Consider the following 26,766-nt stretch of genomic DNA (forward strand, 5'->3'; position numbering starts at 1 on the left):
AAAGAATTATAGAAGACAAGACTGGCACTTCACAAAGAATTGATCAAAAAAACTAAAATCAGTTACTTCTCAGAAAAGATTGAAGGCGCTAAGAGTAATTCCAAGGAGCTCTTCTCAACGGTGCTGAAACTCCGTCAAGTGCAAGACAAAAGAGACTAATGATAGCTGAATAGATGAAGCTTTCTGTGATAAACTGGCTACCTCTTTCTGCAATAAAGTCTCCGCCATCTATAATACCTTTGCGATGCGATCTATTAATTCCCAGGGCCTTCAGTCTAGCACTTCAAGCCGGACTCCAGATCAGTCCCCCTTTGGATCCAAAGCCGCCCCTCCCCGCCTCTCAAATTTCACACTGCTTTCTCAAGAACAAACTTCAAAACTTCTTTTAGCCACAAAATCCGGATCCCCTCTGATCCACGTCCTCCCCGGAGTAACCCATCTGTTGGTAGAGTCTGTTGCCTTTCCACTCATGGAGGGCCATTGAAACCGGGACTTTTCCACAATATGGAAGAAAACCTCAATCCTGCCCCTGCTAAAAAAAAAATACATCTGGATAAAACAGATGCAGAAAATTACCGCCCTCTTTCCCGTCTACCGCTTCCAGCAAAGGTACTGGAGAAATATGAATGGGGAATTAATTGCTTTTATTGAGAACAACTATATTTTGGACTCCACTCACTATGGTTTCAGAGCCCAGCACAGACCGGGCCCTAATCACTGCAGCGGAGGAAGTCAGACGGGCAGTTGATAAAGGATCGGCAGCTGTGATATTATTAGACCTATCAGCCGCCTTTGACACAGTGGATCATGGCATTCTAATACACCGACTTCAGGAAGTAGGAGTTGAAGGCCTAGCTCTAGAACTGTTCAGATCATTCCTGCTCAATCGCGAACAATTCGTTGAAGTAGGAGGGCACAAATCCAAATGCTTCAGTCTTCCTTGTGGGGTGCCACAGGGCTCGTCATTGAGCCTACCCTTTTTAACATGTATGTTGCCCCTCTGGCGCGTTTGATCAAATCCCATGGGTGTGAATTGGTGTCATACGCTGATGATACCCAGATTATTGTATCAATCTCGAACAATAATCCTGGTATAGCTCAGAATGTTAAGGAGTGCATGAGATGTGTCAGTGATTGGATGGCCGAGAACTGTCTCAAATTAAACTCAAATAAGACCGAGGTTCTACTCTTTTGGAGAGATACATCCCTCAGAAGACTGAACGGCAGAGTACATCTTGCTATCATGTTGACTAGTGAAACCACACAGGTAAGTTGTAGAAAGTGGCAGTGGTCTGGAGAGGGCAATGCGCTCCGTGCCCCCGATGAGTTCTGGTCTGTTTCCTTTGGGACCTTCTTGCCTACCTTTTAGGTCTGGCTTACCAGACCGTTGCCATGATGCCTATTTGGTAACCCACATGCTAATGTTTTTCTCTGTGCACTGAGTGGTTAATAAGCGTGTGCTTTCACAGAAAAAAGAGTTCTTGTTTTTTTTTTTTTAGAAAGATTATGCGCAATACCTTAAGCCCGAGTTGGTTATGATGACAAGCCAGTGATCAAGAGTTTGGTGTTGGTTATGCCCAGTGCTTAATTTGAGCCTGTGCTTTCTGGTGCTCGGCACTGGCACTTAATTGTCAACACTGCCGCTTGTGATACTCTGCCACAAGGTGGCGCTGTCTTGCTAATTTAGAGATGACCACAACAACAGTTAATTTTTTATTCAATATACATTAAAATGACTATTCCCTGTCGCCCAAGCCATTCTGATAGCTTTGGGGGCCTGGAATAGTCCAAATTATCACACTTGTAGGAGTGTGAAGGTTAGTAGTTGTGTCGGTCCTTTCATTAGCAGCGCTGGTGGGGGCAATGGGTGATACAGGCTGCAGTGGCCGCCTGACAGGAGCCCTGGCACTTGATTCTTTTTATACATATGAAGCACTGGGTAAGGCCTGTGACCAACTCTTAGAGTAGAAGATTTGCACTGTGATAAGCCTTGTTAGGCCCTCTCTTGGGAGGGTTGCTTATTGTTCTGCCAAATGTAATATTGTACATGATTGTGTTTGTAGAACGGTATACCTGATGGTGCGCATCTGGGAAAGCTTTTGGCCCGCACAGCAGATCCGAGTTGGTTCTAGTGACAAGCCAGTCATGAATGTCACACGCCTGAGTGGGTCATTGGGAAAAGTTATCTCACAAGGCATAGTTTTGATCTGTTTAATATAAACAGTTATGACAAAGCCAGTAGGCCTGGCCTATTTATTGTGAAAAACATTTGTTAAAGCCAATGGGCCATTAAGGGTTGATTTTTATTGCCCTATGTTACTGCCTCCAAGGTTCCTAATGATTAGTGGAGTGGGCTGGTATTGTGAAACCTGACAAATGCTGCGGGTATAAGATTTTCCTTCTGATAATACATAGGAGGTGTTGTATATTTCTTGCCAGTTTAAATTTTGTATAGATTTGTAATTTTATGCATAGTATTTTGCAGTGTATATATTAAAGTTCTTTTTGGGCCGGGTCAGACAGCATGTGCTGTTTGCCAGGGTTTTGTACCACAGCAACGTCATGACAAAAAAGACATACATACACAGGCTGATGCTAATACTGTATTTAGACACTTATTTGCCCATGTCTTCTTCCATTAAATTTTAGCTATACATATATTACAAATATTTTTTTTTCATAAAGACACATATGTCATCAGCAGAGGATTGTGGTCGCGTGAGTTATAGTTGCCTGCACTAACTATAACGGGGGAATTTCAATGGTTTTTTACGAGTGAAATGTCCAGCTAACTGTAACATGTGTGAAACCTATGGTTTTTTCATTGAATTTGCAAGGTTTTTTAAATGCTAATTCCTAACTATAACGTGTGTGAAACCTGTGGTTTTTTCAGTGAATTTGTACGTTTTTTTAAATGCTAAGTTACTCTACGCCGTTCGTGGCGTGCGCGCACGGTGCGCTTCGCGCACCGCGCGCCCACTTTACGCAGTTAGTGCCGTGCACCGCGTGCCCACGTTACGCTGGATGGGCCATGTACGCTTCACGCACCGTCCGCACACGGACATATTATGCGCTTCGTTGTGAAAGGTTATCTATTATTTATTCTATTAAGATATATATGCCATGCACAAAAGGTGGCCATCGGGCACCTTTTGCACACGGGGTGGGGCAATTGTGGATATTGTTTTTTTTTAAATTTATTTTTTACCGTACGCGTACGGTAAGCGTAATCGGCGTTTTTAAAAAAAAAAATGCATTTTTTGCCTTGGGGGTTCTTTTGTGACACCCTAACCATGGCTATGTGGTTGGGAGCTGTCTAGCCTGCCCCTTTTCATGTTATCCAGCTTTGTTTTTCCTCCCCCCCTCAGAGTGCGAGAGAGAAAATGGCGGCTGACACTTCCTGGTTTCGACCGATTCGAATGTTTACTAAGATCTAACAGCCAATCAGAATCGCGCTCGCGCACGTCACCGTACGCGTACGGTAAGCTTACCGTAAGCGCGCGGTAAGCGCACCGTAAGCTGCCACAGATATATATATTGATTTAAATGCTATTTTCTCTGGAACTACTGAACAGATTTACACCAGACCTACAAAAGGCACTTCCTTGACCTGTAGACTACCTCTCTGCCAAATTTCAAGTAACTCTGTTCAGCCGTTCGGGCTGTAGCTGTGTCTAAAGGTCCTATGGAAAAATGCATGGGGAAAACGCGTTTTGGGACCCCCCTTTTTTCTCAGCCCCCGCTTGACGAATCCCCCCGAGACTTTCAGGGTAGGAGCGGAGCGTAGCGCCCCATTAGTTTTGAAAATTTCGCGAGGATTCGTCGACCGGCGCCAAAGTTATTCAAAATAGAATGTTGCGGTTTTCCTATGGAAACAGGGTCCTAACTATAACTACCTACTGGCGACCGCCAGTAGATAATATATATATATATACATCCACAAATATACATTATACAAAAACTTTCTTTCAATGTACTTTTTTTGTATATTGACCAGTGTTTGTAAACGTCTCATTAAATGTCCCGAAGCCTTATTGTATTAATCTAGAACCTATCAAATTGGTCCTTCTTTAGCACCACTCCGTAGCTTTCTTACTGTGCCAGTAGCTATGCGACAAGTGGGCTACATATTCCCAATGTCGACACGTTTCTATCTCTACTATTGCTTTCTTTGGGCTTCCACAGGGCAAGGTTCATATAGGGATCCTGTTTAGGTATCATCGGTTTACCTGAATCACGTGCAAATATGTATGTGTCTCCACCAAGTAGAATTCACGAGACAGGCACTGAAGCGGGCCCGTCCCTCTCATGCCCTACTCTACAAATCCCATCAGGTATAATCTGCTTACCGTCGCTAGCCTTGGGCAACCTCCTCTTCAAGCGGCATCTCATTTAATCAGACCGTTAAAAACTCTTGTCAGTATATTAAACAATCCATGTACATCGATGGAGAGTGGATACTGCAAGAAAAGTGCAAAACATGCTGGGGGATATATTTGTTTTTTCTCCCAAAAAATGCATTAATCAAGGGGCATTTTAAATGATGTATTAAGGTGAACTGGTAATTAATTTACCACCATCTAATTCTTACCCTTCTAAACTAGGAAGTTTGTAATCTGTCCCTATATGTTAACATCTTTTTGTGTGTACCAAGATCGGACAAAATTGATATTCTGTGCACAACACAAATTCAAGATGGCGTCCAGTCTAATGTTTACTGAAAAAACACACCTTGGGCTCTGCTTTGCGTGGTATAGCATTGTTTTACTGTTCCAACATGGCTGACATGTTGCCTGAGGTGGTGGCCATGTTGGAATTTAAAAACAATGATTCCATACACACATTATCACCTTGAGGTGGCCACCTACTATGTTTATTTTTATTTATTTTTTTGCAAGCATGTGCCTGCTTTGTTTAGGTGGCGATTTGTTTTCTTTTCTTTACATTCTTTTTTTAATGCATCTTGCTTGTTGAGTTTTAATTTTGTGGGTGGGTGAATGCAAGCATGAGCGATGGGTGGGAGAATGCAAGCACGAGTGATGGGTGGGTGAATGCATGCATGAATGATGGGTGGGTGAATGCAAGCACGAGTGGTGGGTGGGTGAATGCAAGCACGAGTGGTGGGTGGGTGAATGCAAGCACGAGTGATGGGTGGGTGAATGCAAGCACGAGTGATGGGTGGGTGAATGTAAGCACGAGTGATGGGTGGGAGAATGCAAGCACGAATGATGGGTGGGTGAATGCAAGCACGAGTGATGGTGGAATGCAAGCACGAGTGATGGTGGAATGCAAGCACGAGTGATGGGTGGGTGAATGCAAGCACGAGTGATGGTGGAATGCAAGCATGAGTGGTGGGTGGGTGAATGCAAGCACGAGTGATGGGTGGGTGAATGCAAGCACGAGTGATGGGTGGGTGAATGCAAGCACGAGTGATGGGTGAGAGAATGCAAGCACGAGTGATGGGTGGTGGAATGCAAGCATGACTGATGGGTGGTGGAATGCAAGCACGAGTGATGGGTGGTGGAATGCAAGCATGACTGATGGGTGGGTCGATGCAAGCACGACTGATGGGTAGGTGAATGCAAGCACGACTGATGGGTGGGTGAATGCAAGCACGACTGATGAGTGGGTGAATGCAAGCACGAGTGATGGGTGGTGGAATGCAAGCATGACTGATGGGTGGGTCGATGCAAGCACGACTGATGGGTAAGTGAATGCAAGCACGACTGATGGGTGGTGGAATGCAAGCACGAGTGATGGGTGGTGGAATGCAAGCACGACTGATGGGTAGGTGAATGCAAGCACGACTGATGGGTGGGTGAATGCAAGCACGAGTGATGGGTGGTGGAATGCAAGCACGAGTGATGTGTGGTGGAATGCAAGCATGACTGATGGGTAGGTGAATGTAAGCACGACTGATGGGTGGGTGAATGCAAGCACGAGTGATGGGTGGTGGAATGCAAGCACGACTGATGGGTGGGTGAATGCAAGCACGACTGATGGGTGAGAGAATGCAAGCACGAGTGATGGGTGGGTGAATGCAAGCACGAGTGATGGGTGGTGGAATGCAAGCATGACTGATGGGTAGGTGAATGCAAGCACGACTGATGGGTGGTGGAATGCAAGTACGAGTGATGGGTGGTGGAATGCAAGCATGACTGATGGGTAGGTGAATGCAAGCACGACTGATGGGTGGGTGAATGCAAGCACGAGTGATGGGTGGTGGAATGCAAGCACGAGTGATGTGTGGTGGAATGCAAGCATGACTGATGGGTAGGTGAATGCAAGCACGACTGATGGGTGGGTGAATGCAAGCACGACTGATGGGTGGAGGAATGCAAGCACGAGTGATGGGTGGGTGAATGCAAGCACGACTGATGGGTGGGTGAATGCAAGCATGAGTGATGGGTGGGTGAATGCAAGCATGAGTGAATAGTTAGCTGCATGAGTGCCAGAGTGCATATATGATGAATTACTGAGCGCCTAACTCACCAGTGACTGAAACTTCACTTTAAATTATGAGCCAGACCTATCGGAATTGCCAATGCTTGTTGTTCAAAGTGAGGTCCGTCCACGTTTCACGTCCCTCGTGCTCCTCGGCTCTTGGAAAACAGGGCCCGCCCTTTGAGTAAACACGGGAAGCCTCGCGGAGGTGCGAGGGCCGGGTTTGACCAGCAGCCCTGGCCTCACGCCCACACTCATAGTGTCTGCATTCTCTTGGCCCCTGCACTGTGGCATAGGGCCGGGGGCTGCCTGCAGCTGAGGGCAAAGTGCTGGAGGCAGAGCAGAGGGGCTTCTAGCCGGAGGGACAGCACTGGCATTTAACACCAGTGGGACAGCATCTGCACTTCACACCAGAGTGACAGAACCAGCACTTCATACCAGAGTGACAGAACCAGTACTTCACACCAGAGGAACACCAGCACTTCTCACCCGAGGGACAGAACCAGCACTTTACGCCAGAGTGATAGAACCATCTATCCCAGCTCTGCATCACTGCTGGGGTTTCGTTCGGCCGCAGGGTGAGCAGTGAATAACTGCAGAGTGAGTAAAGGTGTGTACAGGAGGCAGGGAGGGTAGAACCTGTAGGAGGATGTAGCGCCGCGATGCCGAGTCTGAGAGGAGGCACCGAAGCCTTGTAGAGGATGCTGAGATGGTGACAGGGGAATGAGGCGCCTGGTGCAGACTCGGTTTACACCAGAGTGACAGAACCAGCACTTCACACCAGAGTGACAGAACCAGTACTTCACACCAGAGGAACACCAGCACTTCTCACCCGAGGGACAGAACCAGCACTTTACGCCAGAGTGATAGAACCATCTATCCCAGCTCTGCATCACTGCTGGGGTTTCGTTCGGCCGCAGGGTGAGCAGTGAATAACTGCAGAGTGAGTAAAGGTGTGTACAGGAGGCAGGGAGGGTAGAACCTGTAGGAGGATGTAGCGCCGCGATGCCGAGTCTGAGAGGAGGCACCGAAGCCTTGTAGAGGATGCTGAGATGGTGACAGGGGAATGAGGCGCCTGGTGCAGACTCGGTTTACACCAGAGTGACAGAACCAGCACTTCACACCAGAGTGACAGAACCAGCACTTCACACCAGAGTGACAGAACCAGCACTTCACACCAGAGTGACAGAACCAGCACTTCACACCAGAGTGACAGAACCAGCACTTCACACCAGAGTGACAGAACCAGCACTTCACACCGGAGGGACAGCACCTGCGCTTAACACCAGAGGGACAGCATCTGCACTTCACACCAGGGGGACAGCACCTGCGCTTAACACCAGAGGGACAGCATCTGTACTTCACACCAGAGGGACAGCATCTGCACTTCACACCAGAGGGACAGAACCAGCGCTTCACACCAGAGTGACAGAACTAGCGCTTCACACCAGAGTGACAGAACTAGCGCTTCACACCAGAGTGACCGAACTAGCGCTTCACACTAGAGTGACAGAGCCAGTACTTCACTCCAGAGGAACACCAGCACTTCTCACCCGAGGGACAGAACCAGCACTTCACACCAGAGTGATAGAACCAGCTTTTCACTCCAGAGAAACGCCAGCACTTCTCACCGGAGGGACAGAACCAGCACTTCTCACCGGAGGGACAGAACCAGCACTTCTCACCGGAGGGACAGAACCAGCACTTCTCATCGGAGGGACAGCATCTGCACTTCTCACCGCTGGGTCAGCAACTGCACTTCTCACCGCTGGGTCAGCACCTGCACTTCTCACCGCTGGGTCAGCAACTGCACTTCTCACCGCTGGGTCAGCACCTGCACTTCTCACCGCTGGGCCAGCACCTGCACTTCTCACCGCTGGGCCAGCTCCTACACTTCTCACCACTGGGCCAGCACCTGCACTTCTCACCGCTGGACCAGCACCTGCACTTCTCACCACTGGGCCAGCACCTGCACTTCTCACCGCTGGGCCAGCACCTGCACTTTTGGGCCAGCACCTGCACTTCTCACCGCTGGGCCAGCACCTGCACTTCTCACCACTGGATCAGCACCTGCACTTCTCGCCCCAGCACCTGCACTTCTCACCGCTGGGCCAGCACCTGCACTTCTCACCACTGGGCCAGCTCCTACACTTCTCGCCACTGGGTCAGCACCTGCACTTCTCGCCCCAGCACCTGCACTTCTCACCGCTGGGCCAGCACCTGCAATTCTCACCACTGGGTCAGCTCCTACACTTCTCACCACTGGGTCAGCTCCTACACTTCTCACCACTGGGTCAGCACCTGCACTTCTCACCACTGGGTCAGCACCTGCACAGACGGGAGACGTCTCCCTTTCTCCGTCGTACGTCTCTGCTTTGAAAGGGGCGGGGCCTGCCGTACTCCACCGAAACAGTCTCTTAATCTGAAAAATGCGTCTTAATCCGATAATGATCTCGATTTCAAAATATGTGGTGTGAATTACTTAGAAACCAAACTCGAGTCAAAGGCCATGAAATGTTGGGTATTTTTTAATGTCCGACGCCTGGGGGTGTGACCTGTGTGTGACCAGTGTGTGGTCGTGTGTGACCAGTGTTACCTGTGTGGGGCTGTGTGGGGTCGTGCGTGACCTGTGTGGGGTCGTGCGTGACCCGTGTGGGGTCGTGCGTGACCCGTGTGGGGTCGTGCGCGACCCGTGCGTGGTCGTGTGCGACCCGTGCGTAGGGTGACCAACTGACATGGGTGCAAATTCAGGACAGTGAGTGTAAAAATTCAGGACAAGGGGTCAAAATTCAGGACAAAAATTCAGGACAGGGGGTCAAAATTCAGGACAAAAGGTACGTTTTATAGACACATCAGAGAAGGTTGCGCAATAGTATATAAGTAAGTAAATGTAAATAGACAACTACTAAAGTACAAGTGAAAATAAGTTTACATTAGGTTGAGACAATTGTGCACTCTATGGTTTGTCAGTGTGCGCACAGCTTTAAGCAAATGTGCAGGTCTTTTTGTGGTAACAAAACCGCCCCCACCCCACCTTTCCAGCTCCCAGAGAAAACGCCTGATGCCCGGTCCTGCCGGTCCGGCCTTGCTACCACCCTCCAATGGCACCCCTCATCTTCACATAGAGCCTCTCTCACGTGTATTTAATTTCTTCTATAGTGCTACTCATCCCAAGTATGTGGGGCAGAGTGTTGGAGTGCGTTACAACACACAAATATTATACAGAGAGAATGACTCATATAAATGTGAAAGTCAATGTATAGGAAATGTTGCTTAAGATAATGGGGCTTACAATGTGTAATCATACTTTCATCCATCATTCAGTCTTTCGCCGTTCATTCTGTCCTTCCATCTGTGTGCCCATCCATGTCCATATTCAACCATTTACAAACCTATCCATCACGTATCCTTCCATCCATCATTTCACTCATCCATCCCTCCACCCACCCTTTTACTCATCCATCATCCATCCATCCTTTCACCCTATCCATCCGTACACTCATCCATCCACTCTTCCACCCAGCCATTTACCTATCCAGCCATCCTTTCACTTACTCATTCATCCATCCAGTCACTCATCCTTCTACCCATTCACCCGTTCAGCAATCCATTTACCCATCCCCCTTTCACTTTCAATTCCCCTTTCACTTAGCCATCCATCCTTCCATCCACCCACCCACCCACCCACCCATCTACTCATCCACTCATGAATCCATCCATTAAACCTATCATTCATCTATCCTTTCTCTCATCCATCCACCCTTTCACTCCTTCACTCATCTATCCATCCTTTTGTCCATCTACCCGCCCTTTCACTCACTCATCCAGCCTTACATCCACCCTTTCACTCGTCCGTCCATCCATTCACCCTTTCACTTATCAATTCAGCAATCCACCCTTTCACTTATCAATTCATCAATCCATCCATCATTTCACTCATCCATCCACTCATTCTCTTGCCCGTCATCCACTCTTTCACTCATCCATCAAGCCATCATTTCACTCATCTATCCAGCCATCCATCCACCCATCCCCTCACTTACTTACTCACTCACCTTTTCACATTAATTATGAGACCCATCAAGAACTCCACCCTCGCTGTAGTTCCTAAAGCAAGGGGTGGGGTGGGGCAGGGTTCACTATGCCCCTGCACTTAGGCAATCTGAAAAAGTGGAAGGCATGAGTCCTGCATGATGCACAGTGCCTGGACATGGGGCGACTGTGACATAGTGTTGTTTCCAGAGCTTTAAGTGGGATGTAAAAACTAGGGGGGTCTCTCCAAAAGCGTGCTTAATGTAATAAATTGCGTGGCTTAAAACACATAAGCTAAAAATCTGTGCTTAGCATAGTGTGCCGCCCGACTGGTATTTCTGTTGCTTGTGTCATTGCATCCAGATATATAATACAACAAGTAACGTTACAACTACAACAAGCCAGAACTATTGGCTTTGTCAATGGTTGTTGCATAAAAAAAAAAGCAGGAACCATGGCTGCTATACTATAACTATAACCCTTTCCTTTGAACTTCTTTCACCGCCTTCCTTTGGTTAACTGGATTCTCACCTAGCAGCAGCTTGGGCGTTTCTGCACTTCCAGGTGACAGAAAGCCCTGCCCTGGACCGAGGCAAGAGGAGGCCACCACATGCTGTGCCAGCCCAGACTGACCCATTGTCATTCTTTATGTGACAATCAGCCCCACACAGAATGACAATGGGCGAGAGGGGCTGCTCTTGTGCTCAGAGGAGTGCGAAGCGGCCCCATCACGGAGCTGAGGCCTCTCACAGGGGAACAGATCTGTTCCCTAACATGCCCCTAAAATTAGGGACAAAAGGCGTCCGTAAAAAGGATCCTCACGGACAACGGACGTGAGGTCCAATTTACGGACTCTCCGTGAAATTTACGGACGGTTGGTCACCCTACCCGTGCGTGACCCGTGTGTGACCCGTGTGTGACCTGTGTGTGGTCTGGACTCTCACAGTCTCTCCTCCTTGTGCCCCCCACAGGCCTGACCCCCGGTGTGTGCCCGGCACCAGGGCTCTTGATGGACTGCGCCCCTCTGAATGTCTCCCCGGCCACTCGACGCCACCTGTGCACACCTGACCACACCGACGTCACCACCATGCTCTACCCCCCGCTGGACCTGCGACCCCACTCCTGGGACGTGCTCCCCCGAGTATGAGTGTGATGGACTCTGTGGAGGAAGTCAAGAAGCCCCCCAAGCTCAAGTATTAGGGGACACAGTGGCTCATCGCTCTGAAGCTTGCACATACCTTTGTGGACACCGGAGGAGGTAAGTCGCGCCTTGTGCTGTGTGTACTGCAGCCACCTCTCTCCATCCCTGGGTGAGGCCGGCTAAGGTGTTCCTTTCCAGCTCCTACCTCATGGCGCTTTACATTCATTTGTTATTGGTACCAAACTTTAGATGCTTTCATATTCTAGAATTTTCTCAGATAAGGAAACAGCATGTTTTACTTCTTACATGTAGGGTTGTACCTCAAAGGAAACCATAGGGCCTAAAGACACCCCTTCCTGAACAAGCATTGGTAAATGCATTAGGTTTCGCCTATGTGATTAATAATACACTGGTTTTTGTTGTTAGTTGTAACTTGCTGAGTAGTTGCACAATATAAGTTACAGAAAGTCTGCTAAAGTGTTATGACTCGTTTATGTACAAACAGGCAATGTATTATGCTGTTATCAGTGGTATAGTGCGGGTGAGTAATAGCAACATTTTGAAAAATAAAAGAGGGAAATAATGGAATGAATTGATGTATTTGCAATATTATGTGTTTAGAGGAGTTATGACAACTTTTGGCCCTGGTGGCACTGCACCTGCAGCACCCTTGAAATTATGGCCCTAGTGCCTGCTAGATAACTGCACTTGTGACTGCCTGTTTACTAATAACATTTAGCAATATTAGGTGTTTAAAGGAGTTCTGACAACTTTTGGGCTTGGTGCCACTGCACCAGCTGCACCATTGAAACCATGACCCTATTGTCTGCAAGGTAACTGCACTTGTGACTGCCTGTGCAGTAGTAAAATATAGAAATAGTAGGTGTTTAGTGGGGTGCCTGGAGCTTTGGGTCCTGGTGCCTCTGCACCATTCAAATCATGACCATATTGTCTGCGAGATAAATGCACTTGTGACTGTCTAGTAGTAACTTTTTGTAATAAACTGGGTTTAGTGGGGTACCTAGAGCGTTTAGTCCTGGTGTCACTGCACCTTCTGCACCATTGAAATCATGACTCTGTTGTCTGCAGGGTAACTGCACTTGTGACTGCGTGTTTAGTAGTTAAATTTAGCAATATTATGTGGAGTTCTTACAACTTTTGGGCTTGGTGCCACTGCACCAGCTGCACCATTGAAACCATGACCCTATTGTCTGCAAGGTAACTGCACTTGTGACTGCCTGTGCAGTAGTAAAATATAGTAATAGTAGGTGTTTAGTGGGGTGCCTGGAGCTTTTGGCCCTGGTGCCTCTGCACCATTCAAATCATGACCATATTGTCTGCGAGATAAATGCACTTGTGACTGTCTAGTAGTAACTTTTTGTAATAAACTGGGTTTAGTGGGGTACCTAGAGCGTTTAGTCCTGGTGTCACTGCACCTTCTGCACCATTGAAATCATGACTCTGTTGTCTGCAGGGTAACTGCACTTGTGACTGCGTGTTTAGTAGTTAAATTTAGCAATATTATGTGTTTAGAGGAGTTCTTACAACTTTTGGGCCCGGTGCTGCTGCACCTGCTGCACCATTGAAATCCTGACCCTGTTGTCTGCAAGGTAATTGCACTTGTGACTGCCTGTTTGGGAGTAATATTTCCACGTTGCGTGAGAAAAACGTCGGTCCAGGCGCTGGGTATCAGTCGCTTGGACGACTGTGAGGCTCTACTAGCCGCTGCCAGAGACACTACTAACGAAACCCCAAGTTGTCCAAAATAATGCAGCTCGCCTCATTCACAGTCTTCCATCCGGGATGCCCTCTTCTTCCCTATTGCGCTCACTCCATTGGCTTCCCATCCGCAAAAGAATTAGATTTGAAAATAATCTGCCTAGCACCTGAATCTCTGATCGGCAAAGAACCTAGCTCTCTTTCCACAAAGCTCACACCCTACCTGCAAACGCAACAAGAACAATCGATGGACAGAATGCAAAACAATGTCATACACTCACCCCAGCACAGAGATCTGGGCCTAAATCCATCGATTTTTTGCTCACCATGCCATTCCAGTTTGGACCCAGCCATATGCAAATCAGTCTTGACCCTGTGCCCTATGGGAACAGTCCAGCCCGAACTGCCAAGCCAAATCCTCCCTGGACTGGAACCAAGCATCCTAGGACCGGTTTTGGGATTTCACCCCGTTTCAGCCAGGATAGCTTGAGCCCAGTGGCATGGAGAGCACGGGACCCACGTCTGGGCATACCCGTCCCACCCGGGGTGACAAATGCAAAAACAACAGTTGATGGACAGAATGCAGAACAATGTCATACGTTCACCCCAGTACAGAGATCTGGGCTTAAATCCATCGTTTTTTTGCTCACAATGCCATTCCAGTGTGAACCAAGCCATATGCAAACTGGGGTGGCGTAGTGGGCAAAAGAACGATGGATTTAACCCAGATCTTTTTGACTGGGGGAGAATGTTTGCATTGTCAGCATTCGTCCATCATTTGTTTGCTGTAACACACCCTACCTGCAGGCAGACTTTAAGATCTGCAGATAAAGCTCTTCTCACAGTCCCTCGGATCAGCAGGTCGCGTTCAGGAGGCGGAGCCGTCTCCTACCGTGCCCCCATGTATTGGAACCAGCCACCCATACACATACGGAAATGCACTAATCAGAACATGATTGTCCAGTCCTCCATCTTGTCAAGACTTGACTACGCCAATGCACTCTATTTAGGGGCTAACAAGACCGAAGCCCCGAGACGGCAGAGAGTCCTAAACGCTGCGGCCAGAGCTCTTCTGCGCCCCCAGCTCTTCTGCACCCCCTAGAACCTGCTCCCACGCCAGTGCTACTCGTCGGCTACACTGGCTGCCTGTGGCCAAGGCGTGGAATTCAAGGCCCTCTGTATCTCCTTTAAAATTCTGAACCTCTCCTCTCCTGGCATTCTGGCGAACTTGCTTTCACCCTACTCTCCCTCTCGTCAACTTCGTTTGATGGGACAACATCTGGCGGCTGTTCCCCGGGTGAGAAGGGTTCGGGCAGGTGGGCGCTGTTTCCGTTTATTGGCCGCCAAACTCTGAAACGCTTTGCCTATATTCATCCGCGACATGAATAAGTACCTGGCGTTCCGCAAGGCCATCAAAACACACCTCTTCCCCCGCTTTAGTTTCTTTTTTCTGTCAGCAGCCTTATATGTTTATGCTTTCAGCGCTGGGACCCCTCTTTGCTGGGGCTTCTGTGCGCTTTATAACACAGGATAACATAACAAGGGTGGACGTGGCGCTGCTCACAGCCACAGAAGCGTGGAAGTGGAACTCCTCACAGCCACAGAGATGTGGACATGGCGCTGCTCACAGCCACAGAGGGGTGGACATGGCGCTGCTCACAGCCACAGAGGGGTGGACACAGCGCTGCTCACAGCCACAGAGATGTGGACATGGCGCTGCTCACAGCCACAGAGGGGTGGACATGGCGCTGCTCACAGCCACAGAGGGGTGGACATGGCGCTGCTCACAGCCACAGAGGGGTGGACATGGCGCTGCTCACAGCCACAGAGGGGTGGACACAGCGCTGCTCACAGCCACAGAGGGGTGGACACGGCGCTGCTCACAGCCACAGAGGGGTGGACATGGCGCTGCTCACAGCCACAGAGGGGTGGACGTGGTACTGTTCACTGCACAGAAGGGTGGAAGTGGTGCTGCTTACAGCCACAGAAGGGTGGACCTGGCGCTGCTTACAGCCACAGAGGGGTGGAAGTAGTACTGCTCACAGGTACAGAGGGGTGGACATGGTGCTGCTCACAGAAGGGTGGAAGTGGTGCTGCTCATAGCCACAGAGGGGTGGACCTGGCGCTGCTCACAGCCACAGAGGGGTGGACGTGGTACTGTTCACTGCACAGAAGGGTGGACGTGGTACTGCTCGCAGCCACAGAAGGGTGGAAGTGGAACTCCTCACAGCCACAGAGGGGTGGACATGGCGCTGCTCACAGCCACAGAGGGGTGGACATGGCGCTGGTCACAGTCACAGCCACAGAGGGGTGGACATGGCGCTGCTCACAGCCACAGAAGGTGGACATGGTGTTGCTCACAGAAGGGTGGAAGTGGTGCTGCTCACAGCCACAGAAGGGTGGACCTGGCGCTGCTCACAGCCACAGACGGGTGGACCTGGTGCTGCTCACAGCTACAGAGGGGTGGACGTGGTACTGTTCACTGCACAGAAGGGTGGACGTGGTGCTGCTCACAGCCACACAGGGGTGGACATGGCGCTGCTCACAGCCACAGAAGGGTGGACCTGGCGCTGCTCACAGCCACAGAGGGGTGGAAGTAGTACTGCTCACAGGTACAGAGGGGTGGACATGGTGCTGCTCACAGCCACAGAAGGGTGGACGTGGTGTTGCTCACAGAAGGGTGGAAGTGGTGCTGCTCACAGCCACAGAGGGGTGGACCTGGCGCTGCTCACAGCCACAGAGGGGTGGACGTGGTACTGTTCACTGCACAGAAGGGTGGACGTGGTACTGCTCGCAGCCACAGAGGGGTGGACATGGCGCTGCTCACAGCCACAGAAGGTGGACATGGTGTTGCTCACAGAAGGGTGGAAGTGGTGCTGCTCACAGCCACAGAAGGGTGGAAGTGGTGCTGCTCACAGCCACAGAGGGGTGGACGTGGTGCTGCTCATAGCCACAGATGGGTGGACGTGGCGCTGCTCACAGCCACAGAAGGGTGGACCTGGTGCTGCTCACAGCCACAGATGGGTGGACGTGGCGCTGCTCACAGCCACAGAAGGGTGGACCTGGTGCTGCTCACAGCCACAGATGGGTGGACGTGGCGCTGCTCACAGCCACAGATGGGTGGACGTGGCGCTGCTCACAGCCACAGATGGGTGGACCTGGCGCTGCTCACAGCCACAGATGGGTGGACCTGGCGCTGCTCACAGCCACAGATGGGTGGACCTGGCGCTGCTCACAGCCACAGAAGGGTGGATGTGGCGCTACTCACAGCCACAGAGGGGTGGACGTGGTACTGTTCACTGCACAGAAGGGTAAAAGTGGTGCTGCTCACTGCACAGAAGGGTGGACCTGGCGCCGCTCACAGCCACAGAGGGGTGGAAGTAGTACTGCTCACAGGTACAGAGGGGTGGACATGGTGCTGCTCAGAGCCACAGAAGGGTGGACGTGGTGTTGCTCACAGAAGGGTGGAAGTGGTGCTGCTCACAGAAGGGTGGAAGTGGTGCTGCTCACAGCCACAGAGGGGTGGACCTGGCCCTGCTCACAGCCACAGAGGGGTGGACGTGGTACTGTTCACTGCACAGAAGGGTGGACGTGGCGCTGCTTACTTCCACAGAAGGGTGGACAGGCTGCTGATTACAACCACCGAGGGGGGGGGGGGGGTAATGGTGTTTCTTACAGCAGGGCAGAGTATTCTGGAGGGTTCGCAGCTGCCATATTTTTGCCTGTGAAAATCGTTCTCTTGTGTTTATTTTTTGCCCAAAATGAACTGTTCTTGTCTTTGAACCTGATCATAAGTGGCGCTTGGCTTTATTGCAATTGTTTGTATTTTATTCAGAGCGCCCCCCTGGTGCTACCAAATGAAACATCCGATTATTGTTCGAGTCCCTGAATTTAAGGGGCCGGGGTTATTCCAGGGTTTGAGGACCAGATAGCGCCCAGAGCGTTTTTCTCAGCGCTGTCTCTTAATTAGGGGGACAGATTTGGTCCATGTTTTAAGATTTCTGGCATCGGTTGTTCCTGTGCAGGTAAGTGGTGTATTCGGACTTCCACGTACATGAAAGACTCCGTGGCCGTGCAGAGACGTAGACGGCATCTCTGCTCCGCAGCCGGCGCCGGGCCCACCGAGCTTCGGACACTTGGTCGTATATAAAAATGTCTTCGCACGGTCCTGGCGGTGCGGCCTGGGCTCGGGGAGGGCGGCCACGGGGCCTGCGAGGTTGCAGTGATCACCCTGATCTTGTTTGCATCTGAGGGGCGATGGGAGGGCAAAGGCGTGCGCATGCGCACAGCCTTCACCAGACACCCCGGGGCTCGTGGTGGGGTGCCCATGCAGAGTGGCCATAAGATGTCACAAGAGAAGGAGCTCTGCGTTGCCGGCCTATACCTTCTAGTAATCACGGCGCATGCGCCGCAGGCAGCCTCTCAGATTAATGACCCGAGGTGGCCCACGCCAGTCCGACCAGGTGCTTGCCAGGGGTCGCCAGGTTGTAGACCTCGCTGGTGCTTCATAGGAGACAGTACGTGAGGAAGCAGAAGGTGTGAGCTTCAGGCCCTGCCTGTGCCAGCCGTGTGCTCCTCTGCACTTTCACATGCTTGGTAGAAGCGTCTGCGGCATCCGCCGAGGGTCCCGGGGCACCTAGGTGTCATGTTTGCGCGTCCCAGGGGTCAGAGGCCCGGCTGTCCCGGAGGCCACAGTGGCTGTAAGTGCGCGTCAGGCCTCTGTGGGAGGGCGCATGCCTTTCTAGGGACATGTCTGGCCGGACGGGAGCCGGGGGCAGGTGGGGGCTGTGTTTGTTGGATCAGCGGCCGGCTCTGCGCCTCGCACACCTGCGCTATTTGTGTGCGCTGGCACATCCGGTGTGGCAGTGGGTGTCTCCCTGCCCCCTCCCAGGCACCGCACATTCCACGGGACAGTGCACATTGCAGAGTGGTGAGCACACCTGACGGTGCCAGGGCTAATGAGGTGTAATTACAGGAGGGCGGCCTCTCTGGTGCCCAGTCCTGCGCGCCCTGCGCACCGGCGCAGCGTGTGACCGCCGGCGGGCGCAGGCTGGGTGGACGCGCCGTGAGGACTGCCAGGGCCACCGGTGGATGGATGGGGGCGCGCCCGTCGCTCTGGGAAGGTACTGTGTGTACAGCTGTACCCCTGGGGGGGGGATCACTGGAGAGGGGAGGAGGGGGTTCTTGTGTTTGAGACTATCCAGGAGACGGCAGTATCTCTAAAGCATCGGGTGGACTGCACCAAGTGAGGCCTGTGCCTCGCATCTAACCGCCCCGGCCCCGCTCGCCTTTCAGGAACACTCCTTATTTTCCCATAGACGTGCTGGCTGTACACGCCGCTCTGTACACACTGCACTGTACACACTGCACTGTACACATGGCTCTGTCTGTACACACTGCTCTGTACACTGCACTATAAAAACCGCACTGTACACACGGCTCTGTACCTCCACCTCATGTTTGCGGGTACAGGGTGGCAGCTCGCACAGCAGATCTCAACATTCACGGGGCGCGTCGTTGGCACCCGACATGGCAACTCGTTGGTGGATAAAACATAACGACAGCTCGTGTAACAGGCACACAACACAGGAGCTCCCACAACAGAGACACACAACACAGGAGCTCCCACAACAGAGACACACAACACAGGAGCTCCCACAACCGGTACACACAACACAGGAGCTCCCACAACAGAGACACACAACACAGGAGCTCCCACAACCGGTACACACAACACAGGAGCTCCCACAACAGGCACACAACACAGGAGCTCCCACAACAGAGGCACACAACACAGGAGCTCCCACAACCGGTACACACAACACAGGAGCTCCCACAACAGAGGCACACAACACAGGAGCTCCCACAACCGGTACACACAACACAGGAGCTCCCACAACAGAGGCACACAACACAGGAGCTCCACAACAGAGACACACAACACAGGAGCTCCCACAACCGGTACACACAACACAGGAGCTCCCACAACAGGCACACAACACAGGAGCTCCCACAACAGAGGCACACAACACAGGAGCTCCCACAACAGGGGCACACAACACAGGAGCTCCCACAACAGAGGCACACAACACAGGAGCTCCCACAACCGGTACACACAACACAGGAGCTCCCACAACAGGGTCACACAACACAGGAGCTCCCACAACAGAGGCACACAACACAGGAGCTCCCACAACAGAGGCACACAACACAGGAGCTCCCACAACAGAGACACACAACACAGGAGCTCCCACAACAGAGGCACACAACACAGGAGCTCCCACAACAGAGGCACACAACACAGGAGCTCCCACAACAGAGGCACACAACACAGGATCTCCCAAAACAGAGGCACACAACACAGGATCTCCCAAAACAGAGGCACACAACACAGGAGCTCCCACAACAGAGGCACACAACACAGGAGCTCCCACAACAGGCACACAACACAGGAGCTCCCACAACAGGCACACAACACAGGAGCTCCCACAACAGAGACACACAACACAGGAGCTCCCACAACAGGCACACAACACAGGAGCTCCCACAACAGGCACACAACACAGGAGCTCCCACAACAGAGGCACACAACACAGGAGCTCCGCTCCCACAACAGAGGCACACAACACAGGAGCTCCCACAACAGGCACACAACACAGGAGCTCCCACAACAGGCACACAACACAGGAGCGCCCACAACAGGCACACAACACAGGAGCTCCGCTCCCACAACAAAGACACACAACACAGGAGCTCCCACAACAGAGGCACACAACACAGGAGCTCCCACAACAGAGGCACACAACACAGGAGCTCCCACAACAGGCACACAACACAGGAGCTCCCACAACAGAGGCACACAACACAGGAGCTCCCACAACAGAGGCACACAACACAGGAGCTCCCACAACAGAGGCACACAACACAGGAGCTCCCACAACAGAGGCACACAACACAGGAGCTCCCACAACAGAGGCACACAACACAGGAGCTCCCACAACAGGGGCACACAACACAGGAGCACCCACAACAGAGGCACACAACACAGGAGCTCCCACAACAGGCACACAACACAGGAGCTCCCACAACAGAGACACACAACACAGGAGCTCCCACAACAGAGGCACACAACACAGGAGCTCCCACAACAGAGGCACACAACACAGGAGCTCCCACAACCGGTACACACAACACAGGAGCTCCCACAATAGGGGCACACAACACAGGAGCTCCCACAACAGGGGCACACAACACAGGAGCTCCCACAACAGAGGCACACAACACAGGAGCTCCCACAACAGAGGCACACAACACAGGAGCTCCCACAACAGAGGCACACAACACAGGAGCTCCCACAACAGGGGCACACAACACAGGAGCTCCCACAACAGAGGCACACAACACAGGAGCTCCCACAACCGGTACACACAGCATGGCAGCTCACACAACAGGGATACACAGCATGGCAGCTCACACAACAGGGATACACAGCATGGCAGCTCACACAACCGGGATACACAGCATGGCAGCTCACACAACAGGGATACACAGCATGGCAGCTCACACAACCGGGATACACAGCATGGCAGCTCACACAACAGGTACACACAGCATGGCAGCTCGCACAACAGGGATACACAGCATGGCAGCTCGCACAACAGGGATACACAGCATGGCAGCTCACACAACAGGTACACACAGTATGGCAGCTCACACAACAGGGATACACAGCATGGCAGCTCACACAACAGGGATACACAGCATGGCAGCTCACACAACAGGGATACACAGCATGGCAGCTCACACAACAGGGATACACAGCATGGCAGCTCACACAACAGGGATACACAGCATGGCAGCTCACACAACAGGGATACACAGCATGGCAGCTCACACAACCGGGATACACAGCATGGCAGCTCACACAACAGGTACACACAGCATGGCAGCTCGCACAACAGGTACACACAGCATGGCAGCTCACACAACAGGTACACACAGCATGGCAGCTCGCACAACAGGTACACACAGCATGGCAGCTCGCACAACAGGTACACACAGCATGGCAGCTCGCACAACAGGTACACACAGCATGGCAGCTCACACAACCGGTACACACAGCATGGCAGCTCACACAACCGGGATACACAGCATGGCAGCTCACACAACAGGGATACACAGCATAACCGCTCCCACAACAGGGATACACAGCATGGCAGCTCGCACGACCGGAATACACAGCATGGCAGCACACACAACCAGGACACAGCCTGTGAGGCATGTATTCTGCAGGATGCAAGCCATGATGTCTGATCTACGGGTTTCAGGCAAGTGATATCTGTGTTGTACACAGTGCATGCCTGTGATGTCTGTGTTGTACAGGAGTACAGGTTGTAAACCTGTGATGTATGTGTTATACAGCGTGCTAGCCTGTGATGCCTGTGTTATTTAGGATATAAGCCTGTAATGTCTGTGTACTACAGGATGTAAACCTGCCATGTCTGTATTTTACAGGATGTAAGCCTGTGATGTCTGTGTACTACAGGATGTAAACCTGTGCTGTATGTGTTGTACAAGATGTAAGTGTGAGAAAGTGGCTCTGTATATACTGTTCCTTAATAGGTACAGGGTGTACAGAGTCCACAGACCCCAAGGGTTTAACAGAGGTCAAAGTTAGGTATGACCTTACTCTCCAAAGTGGTAGCCTGGTCGAGCAGTAAGGCAGTACCAGAGGACAGTGTAAAGCACTTGTTGTACACACTCAGTCAGCAAATAGTTCCACACACTAAATAACTGAACTCTAGGCCAATGGTTTATATATAAAAAATATATGCTTTTTTTATTTTAGAACCAACACTTGGAATTAAAATATACTTTCTCGACAGGAGATGTTTCATATAAATACTTTTCTATATGCAATAGATTTTAGTAAACAGTTACAAGTGGTTGCAACAGGCAACTCTATTTCTAAACACAACAATACATTGAGCTCAATGATAAATTCAAGTTATTTGCAACAGATTACTTTTTAGATTACTTTTGTAATTCCAGGACTGGATCCTAGATTCAGCCCTGGGTCAGTTCTCAGAATCAAGTGATGAAAGTCGACTTAAGTACTGTAATGATTTTTAACTAATATTTAGCTATTTTAAAAGTTGACACTTAGAAAATATTTCAGAGCAAACAATCAATGATTCCCTATGGAAGAAAATGCAGGTCACAGGTATGGTACGTTCTCGTTACTTTTGTAATCCAGTACTGGGTATCTAGACTCAGTACTGGGACCTTTATCCAAAACAGGTAGGCAATTACGTTTTCAGATATTATACGATTTTTGAAGAATATTTAAAGATTGCAGAAATCGACACTTAGAAGAAATTTCACAGAAAAACAGTCAATGGTTTCCTATAGAAGAAAATTGAGTTAAGGGTAAGTACAGTTGTAGAGATTTTTCGGAGTCAGTGCTGGGCACCAAGATCCAGCACTGGGAGCTCACCTAGGAACAGGTGAGTAAATTCGTTTTTGTCACTCGGCTGATTTTTGGTGAATATTTGAAGATTTGAAAAGTCCACACTTGGAAGAAATTTCAGGAAAAGCCAGTCAATGTTACCCTATGAGGAAAATAGAGTTTGCGGTTCAAGGGTAAGTACTCGACTGGCAGAGTTGAGGTTCTGGGCACAGACTCGGGGGACTCCCAGGGTCAGGTAGGTACAGTTGGTTCACCCTCAGCGGCTCTAGGGCGGCCGGGTGCAGAGAGAGTTAGGCCCAATGTTATCCTATGAGGGATAGGGGGGCCTTGTTTGGTGGCTGCTGTAAGGCAAGCCACGCGGCTGTGGGAGCTGGGCTCCTGGTCACTTACTCAGGGCAAGTGGGGAAGTATGTAGGAGTAGAAGTTTTCACTGCCAGGGCCACTCGGGCGGCTGGGTGCAGAGTGCTTTTGAGCCTTTGGGCGCTCAATGGATGTCAATGGGAAATCTCTGGTTAGAAAAAGACTGCAAGCTCGGGTACGAGGACTCTTCAGGTGCCACCACCACTTCGAGAGGTAAGTTGGGTAGTTGGAGGATGGGTAGGTACCCCGGGATTGGACACAGAGGGCCGTGGGGCGCCGGGTGCAGGGGTGCCTTTTGGTGTCAGAAAATCTTACCCTCTGTTGAGGTGGCACACTGTTCTGAGGCTGCAGGCTTCGTCAGGATTGTCGAGGGGGGTCCTTGGGTGCCGGACTCGGGGTCACAGTCGCCGTGGGGTCGTCCTCGTGGATTTAGTTCACTCCGGCACCGGCCAGGCTTGGCTGGTGCAGAGTGGGCTGGGATCGCGGTTCCGGGCTGCTGCCAGGGGTGAAAGGTAGTTTTTGAGTAGAGCCTCTACTCATGGGAGTCCCAGGGGATCAGAGTTCAAAGGTAGCCAGGTCCTCCGGGGTTGGTGAGGTTGCTGGCCACAAGAGATGCCGGGATTGGAGCAGGAGCAGGTTCGAGGTCGACAGGCCGGTAGGGCTGGGGCCAAAGCAGGTGGTGTCTCCCTCTCCTTCGCAGCTGCAGGGCAGGTCTTCTTTTCTTCTTGCTCTTCTTGTAATTTCGGAATCTGGGGAAGGAAGGTTCAGGGTGCCCCTAAATACTAGATTTAGGGGCGTTACAGGTAGGTGAAGGGCAGGGACCAATGGGTCCCCGTCCTGGGGTGGGTACACCCCCTATCCTGCCTCTCTCCTGTGGGAGGGGGGCAGTAGCCTAGTCCTGATAGGGTAGGGCTCCCCATCTTCAAGATGGCGAGAGCCCGGAGATGTGCTTCACCTCGCCTCCCCCAACTGAGGGGTGGGGTTGGCAGGCTGGCACATCCCCTGTCCTTATTTGGGGTTTCCGGCCAAAGCTTCCCGCCAGAGTGGGGGGTTGCAGGGGCCTGGGGAAACTCACAGAGGCGGCATGCCTTTGAAGCTTCCCCCTACCCATCCTGGGGGAGGAGATTTAGCACCTCGCCCAGGATGTGCATTGTTGCAGGCCCAGGAGAGCAGGGGCTCTCCTACCCAGGGGTCCAGCAACATGTCTGCTTGGTGGCAGCCTAGGCAGCCTCAGAGCAGACGTGGATTTGTAGGTTAGGTTCGAGGGGGCACCTCTAAGATGCCCTCTGGGGTGCTGGGTACATTAAATCCCACACTGGCATCAGTGCGGGTTTAATGTGCTGGGAAGTTTGATACCAAACTTCTCAGTCTTCAGTGTTGCCATTATGGTGCTGTGGAGCTCGTGTTTGTCGAGCTACCAGCACCATGTACTCTTTAAATGGCAGCACTGCACTTACAGGGCTCAGGGATGGACCTGGGCACTGTAGGGGCACAGGGCTCTTGCTCCTGTGCCCACACCACTGGCATAGGGCACCCAGCTAGAGGGGTGACTGATGTATGCCATGGCAGTGTATGTGATGGGCATGGCACACAGGGATGTGTGCCATGTCGACTTTGTTTTGGTCTTGCACCCAAACACTCAGCCTGCCAGGGCAGTGTGTGTGTGTGTGTGTAAGGGTACAGGGCCTCTAAGGGTGGCACAATGAGTGCTGCAGCTCTTAGAGGCCTTCCCGGGTCACAAAGCCCTGGGTACCTAGGGTACCATTTACCAGGGGCTGACATGTGGCCACGGTTTGCCGATTTGGGTTTGGTTTGTTTTAGGGAAGGAACATAGGCCCTGGGCACCTGATTGGCAGGAGTCCAGGGCACACTCCATCAAAGTACATTCAGCAATTCAGCAAAAAGTGGGGGCATACCATGCAAGAAAGATGGCACTTTCTCACAGTAAGCCTGTGATATCTGTGTATTAAAAGATGTACCCGTGATGTATGAGTTGTACAGGATGTAAGCCTGTAATGTCTGTGTACTACAGGATGTAAGCCTGTGATGTATGTGTTCTAAGGGTTACAGGACTGTGTGTGATGTCTGAGTTCTAAGGTTGTAAGTCTGCGATGTCTGTTCTACGTTTACAAGCCTGTGATGTCTGTCGTACAGAATGTAAGCTTGTTATGTCTGTGTACTAGAGGATGTATCCGTGATGTATGTGTTGTACAGGATGTAAGCCTGTAATGTGTGTGTACTACAGGATTAAAGTATGTGATGTCTGTTTGACGGGTTACAGGCTTGTGATGTCTGTCGTACCGGATGTAAGCCTGTAATGTCTGTCTACTACCGGATGTAAGCCTGTAATGTCGGTTTTCTACAAGATGTAACCGTGATGTCTGTGTTGTACCGGATGTAAGCCTGTAATGTCTGTGTTCTACAAGGTGTGAGCCTGTGATGTGTGAGTTCTGCAGGAAGCAAGTCTGCGATGTCTGTTCTACGGGTTACAGGTCTGTGATATCTGTGTTGTACAGGATGTAAACCTGTGGTGCTTGTGTTATACAGGGTGCAAGCCTGTGGTGCCTGTGTGCTTATTGTGACTTGAGCCCTGGTCTCGGTGCCGTACTGGGTGCAAGACTGGTGTCTGTGTTTACAGGGTGCAGGGCTGTGGTATCTCGGCTCTGCGTCTGTGATGTCTGTTCTCTTCAGTGTGTAAACCTCTGATGTCTTCCCTCTGTAGTGAAGGGGACCTGTGAGGTCTGCTCTCTTCACTGTGCTCTGCAGTGCTGCCTTTGACGTCTGCCTTGGGCTGGGGACACCGCTCTGACCTTTGACCCCCGCCCTCACGGGGCTGCTAAATGAGGCCTCCTCCTCTGAGGCAGGGTTGAAGTATGTGCGGTGAGTTGGTGACATGCCGTGGAATGCAGCCGGACTCAGGGTGCCGCATAAGCCGCACAATATTACTGTTATTAGTGCCTGTAATGACAGGTTGCCTCACCACGCCACCGCCTTCGTGCACGTGTGCCTAGAAGATTAGACACTCCGCTTCCGGCGCTGCCCTGAGACAGTGATACCAGAGCCGCGTGCCAGCCTGGGGGTGGAGCAGGCCTTTCACCCTGCCAGATCGCCTCTGAGACTTACCCGTTCATCTTTCTGGGGTCGATGCGGTGCGTGTCACCGAGGGCACTCCCTGGCATCGGACGCAAGCGTGGGCAGTGTGTTTACTCAATGTCCCGGAATGCAGCTCGGCCTGATTTAAGAGTTCGTCGCTAAGTGTCAGCGTTTCATCATTCTGGGGTCGATAATATGCGCGTCACCGTGATGGACAGTAAAAACACCGGCCATTTAAAGTGCTGCGAAATAACAGTTCGAGGATAGTATTTAGAGAGTTCTCGGCCTGGCCCCGCCCACAGGAATAGAGGGGGCACAGAGGACATGGTGGGCACTTTCAGGGTGAGCTGCCCGGGGTCTTGGAACAGCAATCGCAACCGCATGAGGCGGGGCTGTCTAGGGTGTGTTAACAGCCCCTAGGCCCCCTCCCCTAGAGGGTGAACCCCCTAAGCAGCTGTGATGTGCATGCTTTGAACGTTCCCACCCTCAATGCCCCTGAGGGAAGGGG

General features: G+C 51.4%; 1 protein-coding gene across 7 annotated transcripts in view; it reads left to right on the plus strand.

Annotated features, from left to right (window-relative positions):
* The window catches only part of TNK2 (tyrosine kinase non receptor 2), a 430,040-nt gene that overhangs the window by 156,076 nt on the left and 247,198 nt on the right, over positions 1–26,766 (plus strand). For 6 of the 7 annotated variants that reach the window (XM_085635987.1, XM_085635998.1, XM_085635989.1 and 3 more), the window contains exon 3: positions 11,448–11,734. The gene's annotated coding sequence lies outside the window, so the exon portion shown is untranslated. Of the gene's footprint in view, positions 1–11,447; positions 11,735–18,333; positions 18,460–26,766 lie in introns of those variants that run through there. The other variant, XM_085635993.1, reaches the window with a different exon arrangement.

Source organism: Triturus cristatus, chromosome 11 (assembly GCF_964204655.1).
Source record: "Triturus cristatus chromosome 11, aTriCri1.1, whole genome shotgun sequence".
Lineage (NCBI taxonomy): Eukaryota > Metazoa > Chordata > Amphibia > Caudata > Salamandridae > Triturus > Triturus cristatus.